Source organism: Colletes gigas, unplaced genomic scaffold (assembly GCF_013123115.1).
Source record: "Colletes gigas isolate AHSC1104 unplaced genomic scaffold, ASM1312311v1 Colletes_gigas_Sc00126, whole genome shotgun sequence".
Lineage (NCBI taxonomy): Eukaryota > Metazoa > Arthropoda > Insecta > Hymenoptera > Colletidae > Colletes > Colletes gigas.
The window spans coordinates 11,783-26,729 of NW_025106750.1; the positions used below are offsets into that span (position 1 = coordinate 11,783).

A 14,947-nucleotide genomic window follows, 5' to 3' on the forward strand; every position below is an offset into this window, starting at 1 on the left:
GGGAGGATACCGGGAATCGCTCGAAGTATACTTCCGGTATCCTCCCCGTGCCCGCGCTTTGCGCCCACCCGCGGGGGGACAAACGGTCCCCCCGGTAATCGCCCTGTCTCATAGCGGCAGGACGAGGCCACATCGTCCTGCCGCCATCCGTCCCGGGGCCGCGTCTAGTGGCGGCTGCGAGCCCCAACTCGCAACCGCCGCGACCCCTTTTCTACCCCTCGGAGGCCGGCAGCTCATGGCCGCACCAGGCCACCGAGGGTGCCGCTCCGTGCGCCGGACCCGGACAGGAGGCACTGCCACCCCATCCGGTCCGACCCTACGCCGCCTGGCGGGAGGGGGCTCCTATCAGGACCCCCCTCCCAGCCTGGGTCATGCGCCACGCCGAGGGGGCCGCCCGCGTCGCCTGACGCCCAGGCGACGCTCTCTCGCCACCAAACGAGCGCGAGCCTCAGCACGCCGCTGACGCTCGCGCTCCCTTCCCGCGGTCTCCTTCTGCAACATTACGATTTCGCAGAAGGAGGCCACGGCCCTCCACTTCTCCTCGCTGCCGAGCATGGCGCGCACCATGCCCGGCAGCGAGACATCCCGCCCGATGACGCCGATCAGGACACGGCGTTCACCCTCCCATGCAGCGCATACCTCGAGGGTATGTTCCGCCGTGTCCTGCTCAGCGTCACAATGGCAGCAACGCGCCGTCGGCTCCTTCCCTATCCGGCACAGGTATCTCCCGAAGCTGCCATGCCCCGAGAACACCTGTGCCATCCTGTAAGTGAGGCTTCCATGGCCTCTGTCCAGCCACTCATATAGGAGTGGCCGAACAGCCCCGACTGTCCGGTGCCCCGCGGTAGGCAGAGCCAACTGCTCTTGCCACGCGTGCACCACGGACTACCGGGCCTGGCGCTTCAACTCGCCCCAAGCAGGTTCCTGCACACCCGGGACCGCCCCCACCCCCGCGCGACGGTCGACGCGGTGACGATACATCATCGCGTGCGACCGCGCGAGGTTCTGCTCAGCACTTGCTGCGTTCATTGTAGCCTGTTGCAAGAAATCTCACGGATACGTCGTTCAGGCAGCAGAGAACACATCGATAGAAACGTTTAACCATCCAAGTAAGTCTAAAAAAAGGCCTGTGTCAGGTTGTTTGGTTTACATCCTAATATTAAACGATAAGAACCGTCAGGAGGATATCAAGTTCGAAGCAAACGAGGAAACACGAGCTCGAGACACCGTCGTTTCTAATAACTTTATAAACTAATAATAATCTTGGCTCGTTAAATACCCTGGGAACTTAATCGCCGAATTTTCCGTCGCCTCCTAGACGCCTGGAATACAAGTTACCGTGAACTTTAAATCCAGCAAGTATATCGCGTCCCGAGGGGGAGCATTATTTTCGAGCACTGGGGTTGCATTTCTGCGTATTCTGCGTATCACATAGACTCGAAGAACACGAGCATAATTTTAACTATTTTGATCGAGGTTCACATTGTCTCATAATCCGACAATCGCTGATAAGTACATAACTGTTTCACGTTGCAATCGAGTGCATAAAAAAATAATTTTTGAACGCTTATGCACTGTAATATTTATTTTCAGAATGTAACGAATAGCGTAAAATATTAGTTTGATCAAACAAATATCGTTCACTTGAAGCGAGCAATGCTTCTTCCAATTGTGGCGTTGCTTCTCATGCTCGCCGCTAGAGGGCTCGCGCTCTCACAAGCGCTCCACTCGACACCTAACCTAACCTGCAGCAAACCACAGCGCTACACAATGATAAATTTAGATATTGTTGTTCTTGTATTCACTCCAAAACACGTGTATCGTTGACAAAATCACATTTAATTAAACGAAAAATAAAATATGAACCAATAAAATGTACGTGTTTGGCACGTTTGGAAGATTATATTTCGTTTTAACAGCCTCTGCTACCCAATGACACGAATTTGCTTCAACCCTAACCCGATTCTACCGCTTATCTTTGGCGAAGAAATATTTTTTCTTTTAGGAGACACCTTCTAAAGAGTTCAGAGATCATTTCGGTGCAATAATATCGAGGATACGAGTGTCTGGGAATCGCGAGTTGCACGCTTGTCAAAAGTACGGCGGAAGAGAAATTATCGAGTATTCGGTGCAATTAAACTTAATACCTGGGCGTTAAGTGTGCAATTAACGACGTCACATTGCCGCAAAGGCGTGTCAATACGCAACGAGATTTGAAGATCTCACGCACGTAATACACTTTACAGAGTTTCTCATCAGCGTCGCGATACGGTTCATAAATTGTTGCCAACTAAAAATAGCTACTGCGGGAGGAAGCAGTAAGAAATAACGTCTGTTTCATACGACAGGGAATTACAGTGGAAAAGTTCTACCAAATGCTAAAAACTTCCGCGTCCCACTTGTAAATGTTCCGGAACTTTATAAAGAATCGTACTAGAATTTTAATGTATTTGCGTGGCACGTGTATTCCTCGACACGTGCGAGCACCACTGTATATAATTAATAGATTACACGTTTATGCATTTCTTTTCAATTTCATAGCTTTGTTAAAAAGTTATTAAAAAATGAAATTGAAAAATTTCCAATCGTTCTAAAAAAATTATTTTTAGCTAGGGGAGTTAGTTACAATCGTTTTTGGTGAATAGACATACTACCGAAATCCTACTCACTTTCGAGAAAAAAATTCGGGAAGGTGCCTAAATTTTTCAACGAAAAAAAAATTTCAAATCGTCCAGGAAAAATTATTTTCGTTTGCAGGGCTCAATTGCAGTCATTTTTGGTGAATAGACATACCCCCGAAATTCTACGCACTTTTGAGAAAAAAATTCGAGTAGATGCGAAATTTTTCGACAAAATTAAAAATTTTCAAATCGTTATAAAAAAATTATTTTTAGTTGTAGGAGTCAATTAGAGTCATTTTTGGTGATAGACATACCCCCGAAATCCTACGCACTTTCGAGAAAAAAAATTCTTTACCGAAAATATTATGTCTGACCATACAACATATTGATAAGTTCCACTGAAATTTCAAGCAAATCTTTAAAATGTCATAACTCCTGAACGGATTGGACGATTTTAATGTTTCAAAAAGCAAACAACGCGTATTTTGGCGTAGAATAAGAGGAAATTACAAAAATATTCGAAAAGTGAATTCTTCACCTTTCAAAATGAGAAAAACCCCATAAAAATGGTCCAATTTTCAAATAGCCATAACTCCTACAATAGTGAATATATTGGATTTAAATTTTGGGAGGAAGTAGAGTTTATGGATACCTACAACAAAGTTTTAAACAACTTTTCTGTAGAGCGCCAAACAAAGTGACTAAAAATCAAAAACAAATTTCTAAGAGATATCGACAGGGGGTATATTTTCGGTGAAAAAAAAATTCAAATCTTTCTAAAAAAAATATGTTTCGCTGCGGGGGTCAATTACAATCACTTTTTGTCATTATATAAGGCCCCGAATTCCTATCCACTTTCGAGAAAAAAATTCAGGAAGATGCCTAAATTTTTCGACGAAAATGAAAAGTTTCAAATCGTTCTAAAAAAAATATTTTTGGCCGCAGGGGTCAAGTACCATCATTTTTGGTCAATTGACATACACCAGAAATCCTACCCACTTCCTAGAAAAAAATTCGAGATCGTATAAAATTTTTGGACAAAATTAAAAAATCTGAAATCGTTCTTTAAAAATTATTATCTATTATGGGGGCAAATTAGAATCATACAGATGGAATTTTAGGAGAAAACAAACTAAGGAATTCATTTTAGAAATACTGTATTACATAATTTTACTTGTTCGATGAATTTCCTGTTTGGAATTACAATAAGAATCGTAAATACAGTGTGGAAATGGCTCACTTGTTAATAAAATTTGATAAACCCACATATAAAATATGCATTTTTTAAATAACAAACGCGAATACCGAAGTAGGAAGCCGAACGAGCACAGCTGAATGTCCAATATCGCGTACAGATTTTTTTCGAAGGTATGCCCGAACGAAATGCAAGCAACGTGAGTTAGTGCAACAAACAAGATAAAAGTACACGAACGTACAAAAAGACAATCGCAATAACTGACTTTGCAAATCCATGCTGCATCGCACATAAAACCGGTCCAGGACTCAGGTGTGCACTGCAAGATCCCTCTCTCTCTTTGTTTATATTTTTCCAGTAATGTTTTACCATTCATATGGATTTTTCGACGCTGAAATATTAATAAAAGGGTACCATAAGGATTAATCGTGATTTTTTTAACACAAATAACATTTATTTGGAAATAATCTTCAGAGGTCCTAGCAATGCATTGAGCTACTCTGACCTCTTGAATATCTGAACCCCTTAACGCTCAAATTGTTTGGGTTAATCAAGAAAGATCAGTTTTCTTTATTAGATTTGTTTCTAAGCTATATGAAACTACGGTCTTCGTTGTACGTAACGTATAATTTGAATGAAAACAAATATTGTCATCCCTTATAGAGCGTTAGATTAAACAAAGCAGTCAAACTAGGGCATGATCGTTAAGGGGTTAAATATAAGCATCGAATCAATTTCAAAGTATCGAGATAATATGGAACGTTGTAAAGCGATAGAAATACATTTAATTTGCATGTGTAAGGTTGTGTTTTCGTCGCTGAGAGCAGCCAGTGCAATTAACTTCACTCTAAGTGACGAAGATGAACGAGGATTAACGGAATGATTATTTTCTCGTTTTTTCTTTCCAGAATTCCCAGATATCTCTCTTCGAGACAAACATTCGTTTCATGGTAAGCCTGCTAGCCTGTTACGCTCTCACCGGGGACGTGATGTTCCGGGATAAGGCGGCTCAGCTTGGCGAACGGATGTTGCCCGCTTTCCAGACGGAAACCAGAATTCCTCATTCCTCATTCCCTCATCAATCTCCATACCGGGGTAAGTCTGGGGTTTCGCATCGGCCTCGACGTCGACGCCAGCATGTTTTAATGTTAATTATTTCTGATGGAATTGCGGTCCGAAATTTACGCGGCGAAAACATTTACGGGCGAATAGGGTCGGGCAATTTTGATTTAATATTCCTGGGGAATTCCTCTCAACACGATTACATGCAACACCGTCCAAAAGTAACCTTTTTTAGCGTCTTTTGCTTAAGAGTCTGTAAATTTTACACAGTTCTCGTAATCTGCGTTCTTTGAACTGATCCTAGCTTGTTAGAAACGAACTCAGAAAAATTGGAAACGGAACACTAAAAATTCAATGTTCTGCATTCAGGTTAAACGTTTTATCAATTGAATTTTAATGCATTTAATCTGTTTAATGTTCGAAATGTTCGATTTAACCCTCACGTATCCATCAATATACACAAAAAGCGTAAATTTACGCCCTCTGCATTTTTGTTACTATAACACCTTTTACTGTTTTACCAATTGGTTCGATATGGAATTGGATATTTTAATTTATTTGCATTTATTATTTTTTTAAACCGTAAGAATGGTTTCTCAAACCTCCTGGTACTTTTCTGGTCACCAGTCGCAGCGCCATCTATGTGGATGGATTCTTCCTAGGACGCGCCACAATCAAAAGCTTAATACGTTTACTGCCAGATCAAAACCGTATAATATTTGAGAAAAATAAAATTTTGATTTTACGCCATTTTAAGCTACATAACTTAAAATTTGTTACTTATTTTTGTAACCTTGTTAAAATTCCTAATTTGTTTTTTTCAATGTCTTAGCTCGAGAATAAATTTTTCTAGTATCACCAATGGTGAATCCTGCCATCTATATATCACGTGGCAATGAAAGTGTTAATATTTAACACGTTGTTCCATAGCACACGGAATCTTGCTATGTTCTATATTACTCATCGGTGAGGTCCGTTAGAAACGGTGCCGGGGGCAACCGTTTCGGGCCGGGTGCAAAATCGATCGATTGCACGTGTCGCGGAATATTCTCGGTCCTCGAAGGCCCGAGAATGTTCCGCGGCGCGCGCCTCGAACTTTTGCACCCGGCGCGAAGAAAATCCAAAAGACGATCGGGACCAGGGGTATATAGCCAGGGTCCCGATCGCCGGGCGGTACTTGATTTCTGACCAGTATACCACGCACTCGGTATCGTAACACAAAACGCGAAACAATATACACGAACACAATTTAATTATTATACAAAAATATATAGTTTTTCCTGCACACGTTGTCCAGCTTATTTCAAACCCAATTAATCCCAAACGACTTAACAGGACGTAGGGATCTTAAACGTACATTCTTCCGGGTGTCGAAAATATTCGTGACGAGGACTTACGACCCTCGTCGACGCGTCACACAGCAAGCGCGTCTCATCCGCGGAGTGTACGAACATTTGTTGCACCCGGCCCGAAACGGTTGCCCCCGGCACCGTTTCTAACGGACCTCACCGATGAGTAATATAGAACATAGCAAGATTCCGTGTGCTATGGAACACACGTTGACCGCCACACCAAAGCTGTACAATTTTTAACGAGACCAAAACTTCGATTTCAATCAATTGTAAACTGCATAACTTAAAATTTGTCTACTTATTATCGTAACCTCGCTAAACTTTGTCCTATTCAAATTTATTTAACATTTAAATTTCAACTTCAGAATGAATTGTTTTAGTTCCACAATGGGAAAATCTTGTCACCCAAATATGGATGACGTAGCAATCAAGGTGTTAATATACAATATTCAATGTGCCTTTATGGACACTCAAGAACATAAACAAAAATAATTCCAGTGTAGTGGAGGAATGTTTTTTGAAAAAAGGTCGCAAAAAATTCGAATCATGCGAATCTTGGGTTCGACGAAGAAAACAGGCAGTTTTTGTGTCGCGGTAAATTCGTTTCTCTTTTCGCCAGTAATGCATGCGCCCGCGGCGACGAAAAAAGGATTCTGCAGAGAAGGCGGTAACCCCGGTGGTTTTGCGCGCACATTAGAAACGAGAACATCGTTGTATTCGTCGAGTTTAATTGAAACGATTCCGTCAAGTCATGCTGGCCAAAGCGACAGGCCGCGATTAATATGCAAATTCTTAATTGGACGAGAAACGACGCCGTGGAAGGCGTTGGCCTGGGTCACTTTGCCTGGTCTGCATTTTTTCCTTTGATCGTTTCCCATTTGTTAACATTTGCGTTCGGAAACAAACCGTTCAAATCACTAAACCTAACCCAGACCTAACCCAGATCTAATCTAGATCTAATCCAGACCTAACCCAGATCTAATCTAGATCTAATCTAGATCTAATCCAGACCTAATCCAGATCTAATCTAGATCTAATCCAGACCTAACCCATATCTAATCTAGATCTAATCCAGACCTAACCCAGATCTAATCTAGATCTAATCCAGACCTAACCCAGATCTAATCTAGATCTAATCCAGACCTAACCCAGACCTAACCGATTCTACAAAGATTTGGGTTTGATTGGAAAATAGTGTTAAGTACAATCGTCGACGAAAGTGAATAAAATTTGTGAGACTTTTTCGACTTCTCTTGTTTGCTTCCCTCTTATTTTTTAACGTTTCTCTTTGATGTGTTCACATTTTTTCGACTTCCTGTCCGTACGTTCCCTAATTATCTTTACCTGTGTTCGTCGTTTCTGTAATACTTTTCCACTCCGCGTTTTCCGCCTACCGTTTCGCAAATCCTCGACATCAAACGTACTTTTCGTTTGATTTCGCTCTTTCCTAGCTTTCTTCCCCCTTTTCGTTCCCCCCTCGATCCGCAATTTTCCACGAACGATACGACCGACTACTTCGACAGCTCTTTTCGTTTCCCCGTCGCGAAAACTCGCAGGCGAATGGAAATCCAGAACCGTTTTATTTCTCGCGACCATACCGAAGTATTAAATAAACGTTGAAATTGGATTTCCTATCTTTCATATCACCCTAACGGTGGGAGTTTGCTCGCAGAGAAATAATTAATGACATCCTCCGTTACAGTTTTCAGTCACTTTTAAACGTCCTCTGAAATATCATAAAATTACTTCTTCTTTTGCTGAAGAGTACTTTGAAGGTACACAAAAATCGAAATTAAATACAAAATTAACTTTCAGTCGCCGTGTATAAATAATTCATTAATCTTCAAGATTATTTGATTGATGATTATGATCACCATTGTTACTTTTTCTAACTGAGTGTAATTTTTGTACTCGTACTAAATTTCAAAGCTTTCTTCGTCGAATTCCCGGGAAAATTCAATTTATTTTATTAAATTCAATTTTACAAGCAGCGAATATTTGTCTTGGAAAGAGAAGTTAAAGCTAGTTCGTTTCACAACAGTGAGACATCCATAATGTAAATGAAACTGTCTTTGTTCCTTCGTTTGATTGGTTCCCTTTGGTTTGTGGTGTCGACTGATCGAAACGAAATTTCGCCAAAATTTTCAGGCGAGCAAGAATTACGGCTGGGCGAGCAGCGGGTGCAGCATACTGTCCGAAATTGGCACGATGCACCTGGAATTCACCTACCTTAGCGACATCACTGGCAATTTGGTCTTCAAAAGCAAGGTTGAGAACGTTAGAAAAGTGTTGAAGAATCTGGAGAAACCGAAGGGACTCTATCCGAATTATATCCACCCTAGGACTGGAAAATAGGGACAACGTAAGTTATCAGAACAACACAAATTCATTCTAGATCAATTAGTATAGTTTTTTACCTTTTAAAATTAACTTACGCTAATATTTAATGTGACACTATATATATGGGAGACACACGAATAATCTATACGACATAATTCAAAAATTTTAAAGGGGAAGGTTCAAGATTCTCCCCTTTCGTCTTTGCTGTACATACAGGGTGGTCCACGCAATTGTTTCAAGTCATAACTCCGTTATTATTGCATTTACGAAAAAATGCCAAAGGAGAAAGGTAAATGGTTCGAAGTGCACTACATCCGTAGGCCTTTAAATTTTTTTTAGCTGCAGCGGTGCATGTGCAATAAACAATTGCATCGTTTCTTTAAAGACATTTTTTGAAAATATCTCGGGATCTAATAATTTTTTGGCCATAGTACCCTAATCATTTTTTACGCAGAATGAACGAAAGAATCGATCTGTGTAAAAAAAATATGCATTTCCGTTTAAAGAATGTAGTGCACTTCGAACCATTTACCTTTCTCCTTTCGATCCGTAATCGCGGTTTTTCATTCAATTGTAAATCACAGGTACTCTCTAATCGTTAAAAGTTCGTGATCTTTCATAAAATTACGAATTCGATGCACCTTTGCTCTCCTTTCGAAAGCTTTTTGCATCATCCTATTCGTGGTGGTCGTTTAACACTAAACTTACGCGTTGTTAAACTGTTTTAGGATAGTGAAAACTGAAGATTCTCTCCTTTCATCTTTCACGTCGAAAGCTAATCTGAATTTACTACCAAATTTTGTCTGTTTCTTTAAAATAATAATTTTATAAGATTAAAGATTATATAATTTATTTATATTATTTTATTATATTTAAATTTTATATTAAATAAAATAATAAATTTTTAATTAATAAATAATAAATTTAAATTTGCAATTTAATAGTTTCTTTAACTTATAAAAATAAATTCTATTAATACTGAAAGAATTAATTCTTCATTAATAAATTTACAATTTATTCCTTTCATCAGGCACAATATTTTATATTATATAATAATTCTATTATATTATAGGTAGTTGTTAAATAGTTTTTTTGGATCATATAAGGCTATTTCATAAGAATTTCATTGTACATCATTTCAAGATATTAAAATTAAATAATAATTAGTTTTTATTTATAAATAAAATTTTAAGTGAATAGATAAACTATTAAATTTCAAATTTAAAAATATAAATAAATTATAAATTTTAATAGACTTGTTACATATAATTCATGCATGGGGCTGAAACGTTTGGTGACTTGGGCGTTGGCTCGAGCATCTAGCGAGCAACCCTTTGAACGGGGTTGACTCATGCCGTATACGCACACCCGGCCCAATTTTCATTGCCTTTTATGGTAATGCCCCGCCTTAGCACTGAGCATTTTCAACTATATAAGGGCCGCGGTTTCTTACTCGGGGAGCTCAGTTTTACCTAAACTCTTGGCACGACGTTACTGTGACACTCAGGGCAAGATCGGGCTATAATCCCCTTCAAGCAACTATCTACGACTATCTACCTTAGCGGTTTATCAGTGAGTGTCCATTAATCGAGTAGAGCTCCCGCGAACGCGCCGCGTAAAAGCCGATAACAAATCTTTCGCCTTCGAGGCAATTTAGCAATTGTACAACTTCTTGTAAATCCATAGCTGTACTTGAGCATCGTCAAAAATATATATTCAAGTTATTATTCCTTACGTGTGTTATTCACTCAAAGCAACCCTGAACCATATTAACGGTAAGGCTAGGGGTATCTCACGAACCCGGTACACCTTTACCGCTCGAGGTGTACCATCACGACAGAGAGCAAGATCCTAAAACATCCTAAAAACCTACGTGGCTCCCAGGGTATAAAGCCCCTGGTTCGTCCACTCCTACTAGCGGCTCCCATGGTATAGAGCCCCTGGTTCGTCCGTGAAACCATTCATTTTCCCTATAAATCTAACCCCGTGGCTCCCAGGGTATAGAGCCCCTGGTTCGTCCACGTAACCTCCACCTACGGCTCCCAAGGTACAGAGCCCCTTGTTGAGCGCGGAAGCGGACACGCCGCTTCCAGTACCGCGCTCAGCAAAAAAAACCTCGAACAGAGGAAAAAACGCAACAAAGCGAGATTTATGCCAGGGAAGAACATCGACGTTAGGCACTCAAGAACCACACGTGCGTGCCAGTACTCAGCCCTGGCATAAATCTCCAAAACTCGAAACTAGCTCCTAACTCCTCAAGGATTGTATTGTAACATTACGCAGCAGGACTAAACAAAGGCACGGCCAAGTGGTGTTTATGACAGGGGCTGGGTCCGTCTGCAGCGTGCTGGCCAAAAATCCGGCATCTGCAGGCCAGCCCAGACCTCTGCATAAACTTGGCCACATTTTCTCCAACGACGACGACAACGACGACCAGGAAAGCAGGAACGCTACGATCGAAGGCAACACTCCCACGCGACACGCACCCCCTTCCAAGGGCATCGCGTAAGGGCGAGTTGGAAGGGAGGAGACTGATTGGAGTCTTGAAAAGGCCCAGCGCGGAGAAAAACGGGGACTTGGTTCTGCAACATCACCTACGAACACATCTTCGACCATCACGACTTGGTTCTGAAAACTCATCAGCTACGAACACATCTTCGACCATCAGCAGTGTAAAACTAAAAATAACTTGAACCACATAAATAAAGCTTGTACCTAGTCAAACTCTCAAATCACTCATTCTCTAATTCCTCCAGCCGGAATAAGTAAATTATTCCGGAAAGACGCGAGCCCGACGTTGAGTGCCGATCGTTACTCAACGGATACCGCGAGCCGCAACACCCCTGGTTCGTCCGGACCTCCTTTCTTTTCCTAACCATACCCAAAACCACCGGTGGAGTACTGCCCCTCGACCGAATCCAGGATCTCGCGCTCCCGCTCGTAACAGACTATAGTTTAATTAAATGATTTTATTCAACAAATCATAAAAATATTGGTATATTATAATTTCTTTTTGAAAAATTATTAATATGGCAGAATAATGCAATGAATTTAAGATTCTTATATAAAAATTATATTTTATGTTAATAATTTCACATTGATATATATTTACTTTTCAAGATCCTTGTTCACCATATGCTAATAATTGAAATTTATTTTATAATATTACAATACTTGTAATAGTTATTATTATTTCATTTACATTAATAATTATATTAGATATTTTAATAAATATATTTATAAATCGTTATTTATTAAAACATCATACAATTGAAATTATTTGAACAATATTACCTATATTAATTTTAATATTCATTGCATTTCCTTCTTTAAAAACATTATATTTTATTGATGAAACATGAAATCCTATTTTTTTTACAATTAAATCTATTGGTCATCAATGATATTGAAGATATGAATATCCTGAATTTAAAAATTTAAATTATGATTCATATATAATTAAAGATTTAGATAATATAAATTTATTTCGTTTATTAGATGTAGATAATCGAATAATTATAATTATTGCTATTATCAATTTTCAAAATAATATAAATTAAAGAACGTACATAAAATGAGCACCGAGTTGTGTTATGTAGTTTTCATTTTTACTTAAATTTGAGAATCCGGTTTTTATCGCTGTCGAACATAGGCATCGATGACATATTTATGGTTCCAGCTGTTCCCCCGTAGTAAATCGGTTAAGGAAACTATTTTCTCGTCAAATATAGATCACATGTCGTTGGGGGGGACTCGGAGACAGCTTCTACGAGTACATACCTGCTGAAAGCTTAGATTCAGTCGGGCAAGGAGGACGTCGAGGCCCGTCAGATGTACGACGAAGCGATCGCAGCGATAGATCAACACATGATCCAAACGTCACCTGGAAAGCTGCTTTACGTATCGGACAGGCTGAAATGCGACAGGCTGGACCATAAAATGGGTCATCTAGCCTGTTTCGCTGGTGAGTTTTAACAGAAATCCTTTTACTCTTCCATTTGATAATTCCGCTTCGCTGGCATTTTCGTGAAATATCTTGTCTGCGACCAGTTTCTTCTGTTTAGAAATTGATCAGAAGATAACCATAGGCTCCGTGAAATAAATAAAATGTCCGTTTCCAGGTGGAATGTTCGCATTAGGTGCCAAAACAATGGAAAACGAAATTTTTGACAGATACATGTCGATAGCTGCTGGTTTAACTAACACGAGCCACGAATCCTACGATCGAAGCTTCACAAAACTTGGACCGGAAGCTTTCCATTTCATCGAGGGTAATGAGGCGAAGAGCTTAAAGAACGGCGAGAAATATTACATCCTCCGACCGAAAGTAAGTTTCTTTCTTCCTTCCATTCGATATAGAGTTCATTCACCAGCTGTAAAATATATATTCTCAAAAACGAAACAGGAATATAAACGCCCTAGGTGAAACGAGCTGGGAAGTAACGTTTCGACGTAATTTTCTGGTGTTTTCCCAGCCAGGAAAGCTAAAATATTCAATCCTTAGTTTTTCACGTCACTCACTGGGCAAATACGGTCTGCTGGCCAGATTCCGTGGAATAAAATATTTATCTTCCAGACGTTCGAATCGTACTTCGTGATGTGGCGGCTCGAATACAAAGGACCCGAAATACCGCGAGTGGGGGTGGGAGGCTGTCCAGGCGTTGGAGAAATACTGTCGTGTTCCAGGAGACTTCACTGGACTTCACAACGTTTACGTGATTGATCCACCGCAAGACGATGTTCAACAAAGCTACTTCTTCGCTGAGACTCTCAAGGTGCTAGTCCCTTTTTTAATGAACGGTAGATCGAGTGAAACACAAACCACACCCCTAACTTTGTTTCGGAAAGGTAGTTTTTCATAGTTTGTTGTAACCATTTGAGTTCCTTGAAACTGCCAAGGAACCCACACTTTGCTATTATAAATTATTCGCATTGAATGCAACGTGACGGCTGGTGCTTACAGCAATAACAAGTGCGTGCATACGATGCATGAGTTTTCGCCTACCGTTCCACCTGGATATAAGATATCGAAAAGACCAGCACAGTTCTCATTTACCTCCCAATCACTGCGCGAAGCATTTCGGATTTAACGATTCGCGTTGCGGATCAAGACGGTCAATTGCTCGATTTTCGAGGGGAACAGATCACCGTTCGACTGCATGTACGGAGACAACGGCTGTAGTAGGAGATGCTTGTGCTGAACGAAGCGGAGCAGGTGAAACAGACAACACATAAAAACAAAGAGAAGACAATTCAATCGTCGGCGCACCTCACTGTATCGAATATTGACTGTTTAAAACCATCAGGCGAGAAGGCAATTCGATCACCCGCGAAACTCACCGCATCGAATATTGAATTTCTGAAATCGTTGGGTTTTGTTGTACGAAATGGCTAATATCTTAAACATTGGAGGCAAACCGATCTTTGACGACATCGTCAAGATGGAGACTCATACGTACAACCCATACGCCAACACAACGTTTGGACACAGCGATGAGATACGAATACCTATACAACAGCAGGATTTATGCACGTTGCCAAGCGAGAGCTTTCTATACGTTGAAGGAAGATTCACAGTAAAGAAGCCAAACAAGGAGTTGGAATCATATCTCGGAAATAATTGAGTTGCGTTTATGTTTGATGAAATTCGATATGAACTCAATGGTGTGGAGATCAATCATAACAGAAACGTTGGAATAACAAGTACCATCAAAACCTTTGTGTCCTCGACATTTGATAAATTGTTAATTTTACGGAATGCTGGATGGGTCACACAGTCAAACATACCGACAGGTTACTTTAACTTTTGCGTACCGCTAAACATGTAGTTGAGTTTTTGCGAAGATTACAAGCGTATAGTAATCAATGCTCGTGATGAGCTCATTCTTATACGCGCTCGCAGCGATACCAACAGCGTCGTTGCAAATTCCGCGCTGGAGCCGGAGATTGAATTACTAAAGATACAGTGGCGAATGCCTCGCATTATACCGAACGATACGAACGAACTATCGATGTTGCGGATTTTGGAAAGCGGGCAATACCTAAGCATGAGTTTTCGTTCGTGGGACCTGTACGAGTACCCATTATTGCAAAGTACAACTAAACATTCGTGGGCCGTTAAAACTGCTACTCAGCTGGAGAAACCGCGATACGTAATTTTTGCGCTGCAGACTGGTCGAAAGAACATCATGTCTCAAGATGCGAGCAACTTCGATGCATGTAACTTGACCAACGTGAAACTTTATCTAAACTCTGACTTTTATCCATACGATGACTTGAATATCGATTTTGATCAAAACAGATATGCTATTCTTTTTTATATGTATGCACGTTTTCGTAAAGCTTATTACGGATGCGACTGTTACGAAACGCTTTGC

General features: G+C 40.5%; 1 pseudogene; it reads left to right on the forward strand.

Annotated features, from left to right (window-relative positions):
* The first annotated feature begins 4,724 nt into the window (after positions 1-4,724).
* On the forward strand, positions 4,725-14,194 carry LOC122404219 (annotated as a pseudogene).
* The last annotated feature ends 753 nt before the right edge of the window (positions 14,195-14,947 follow it).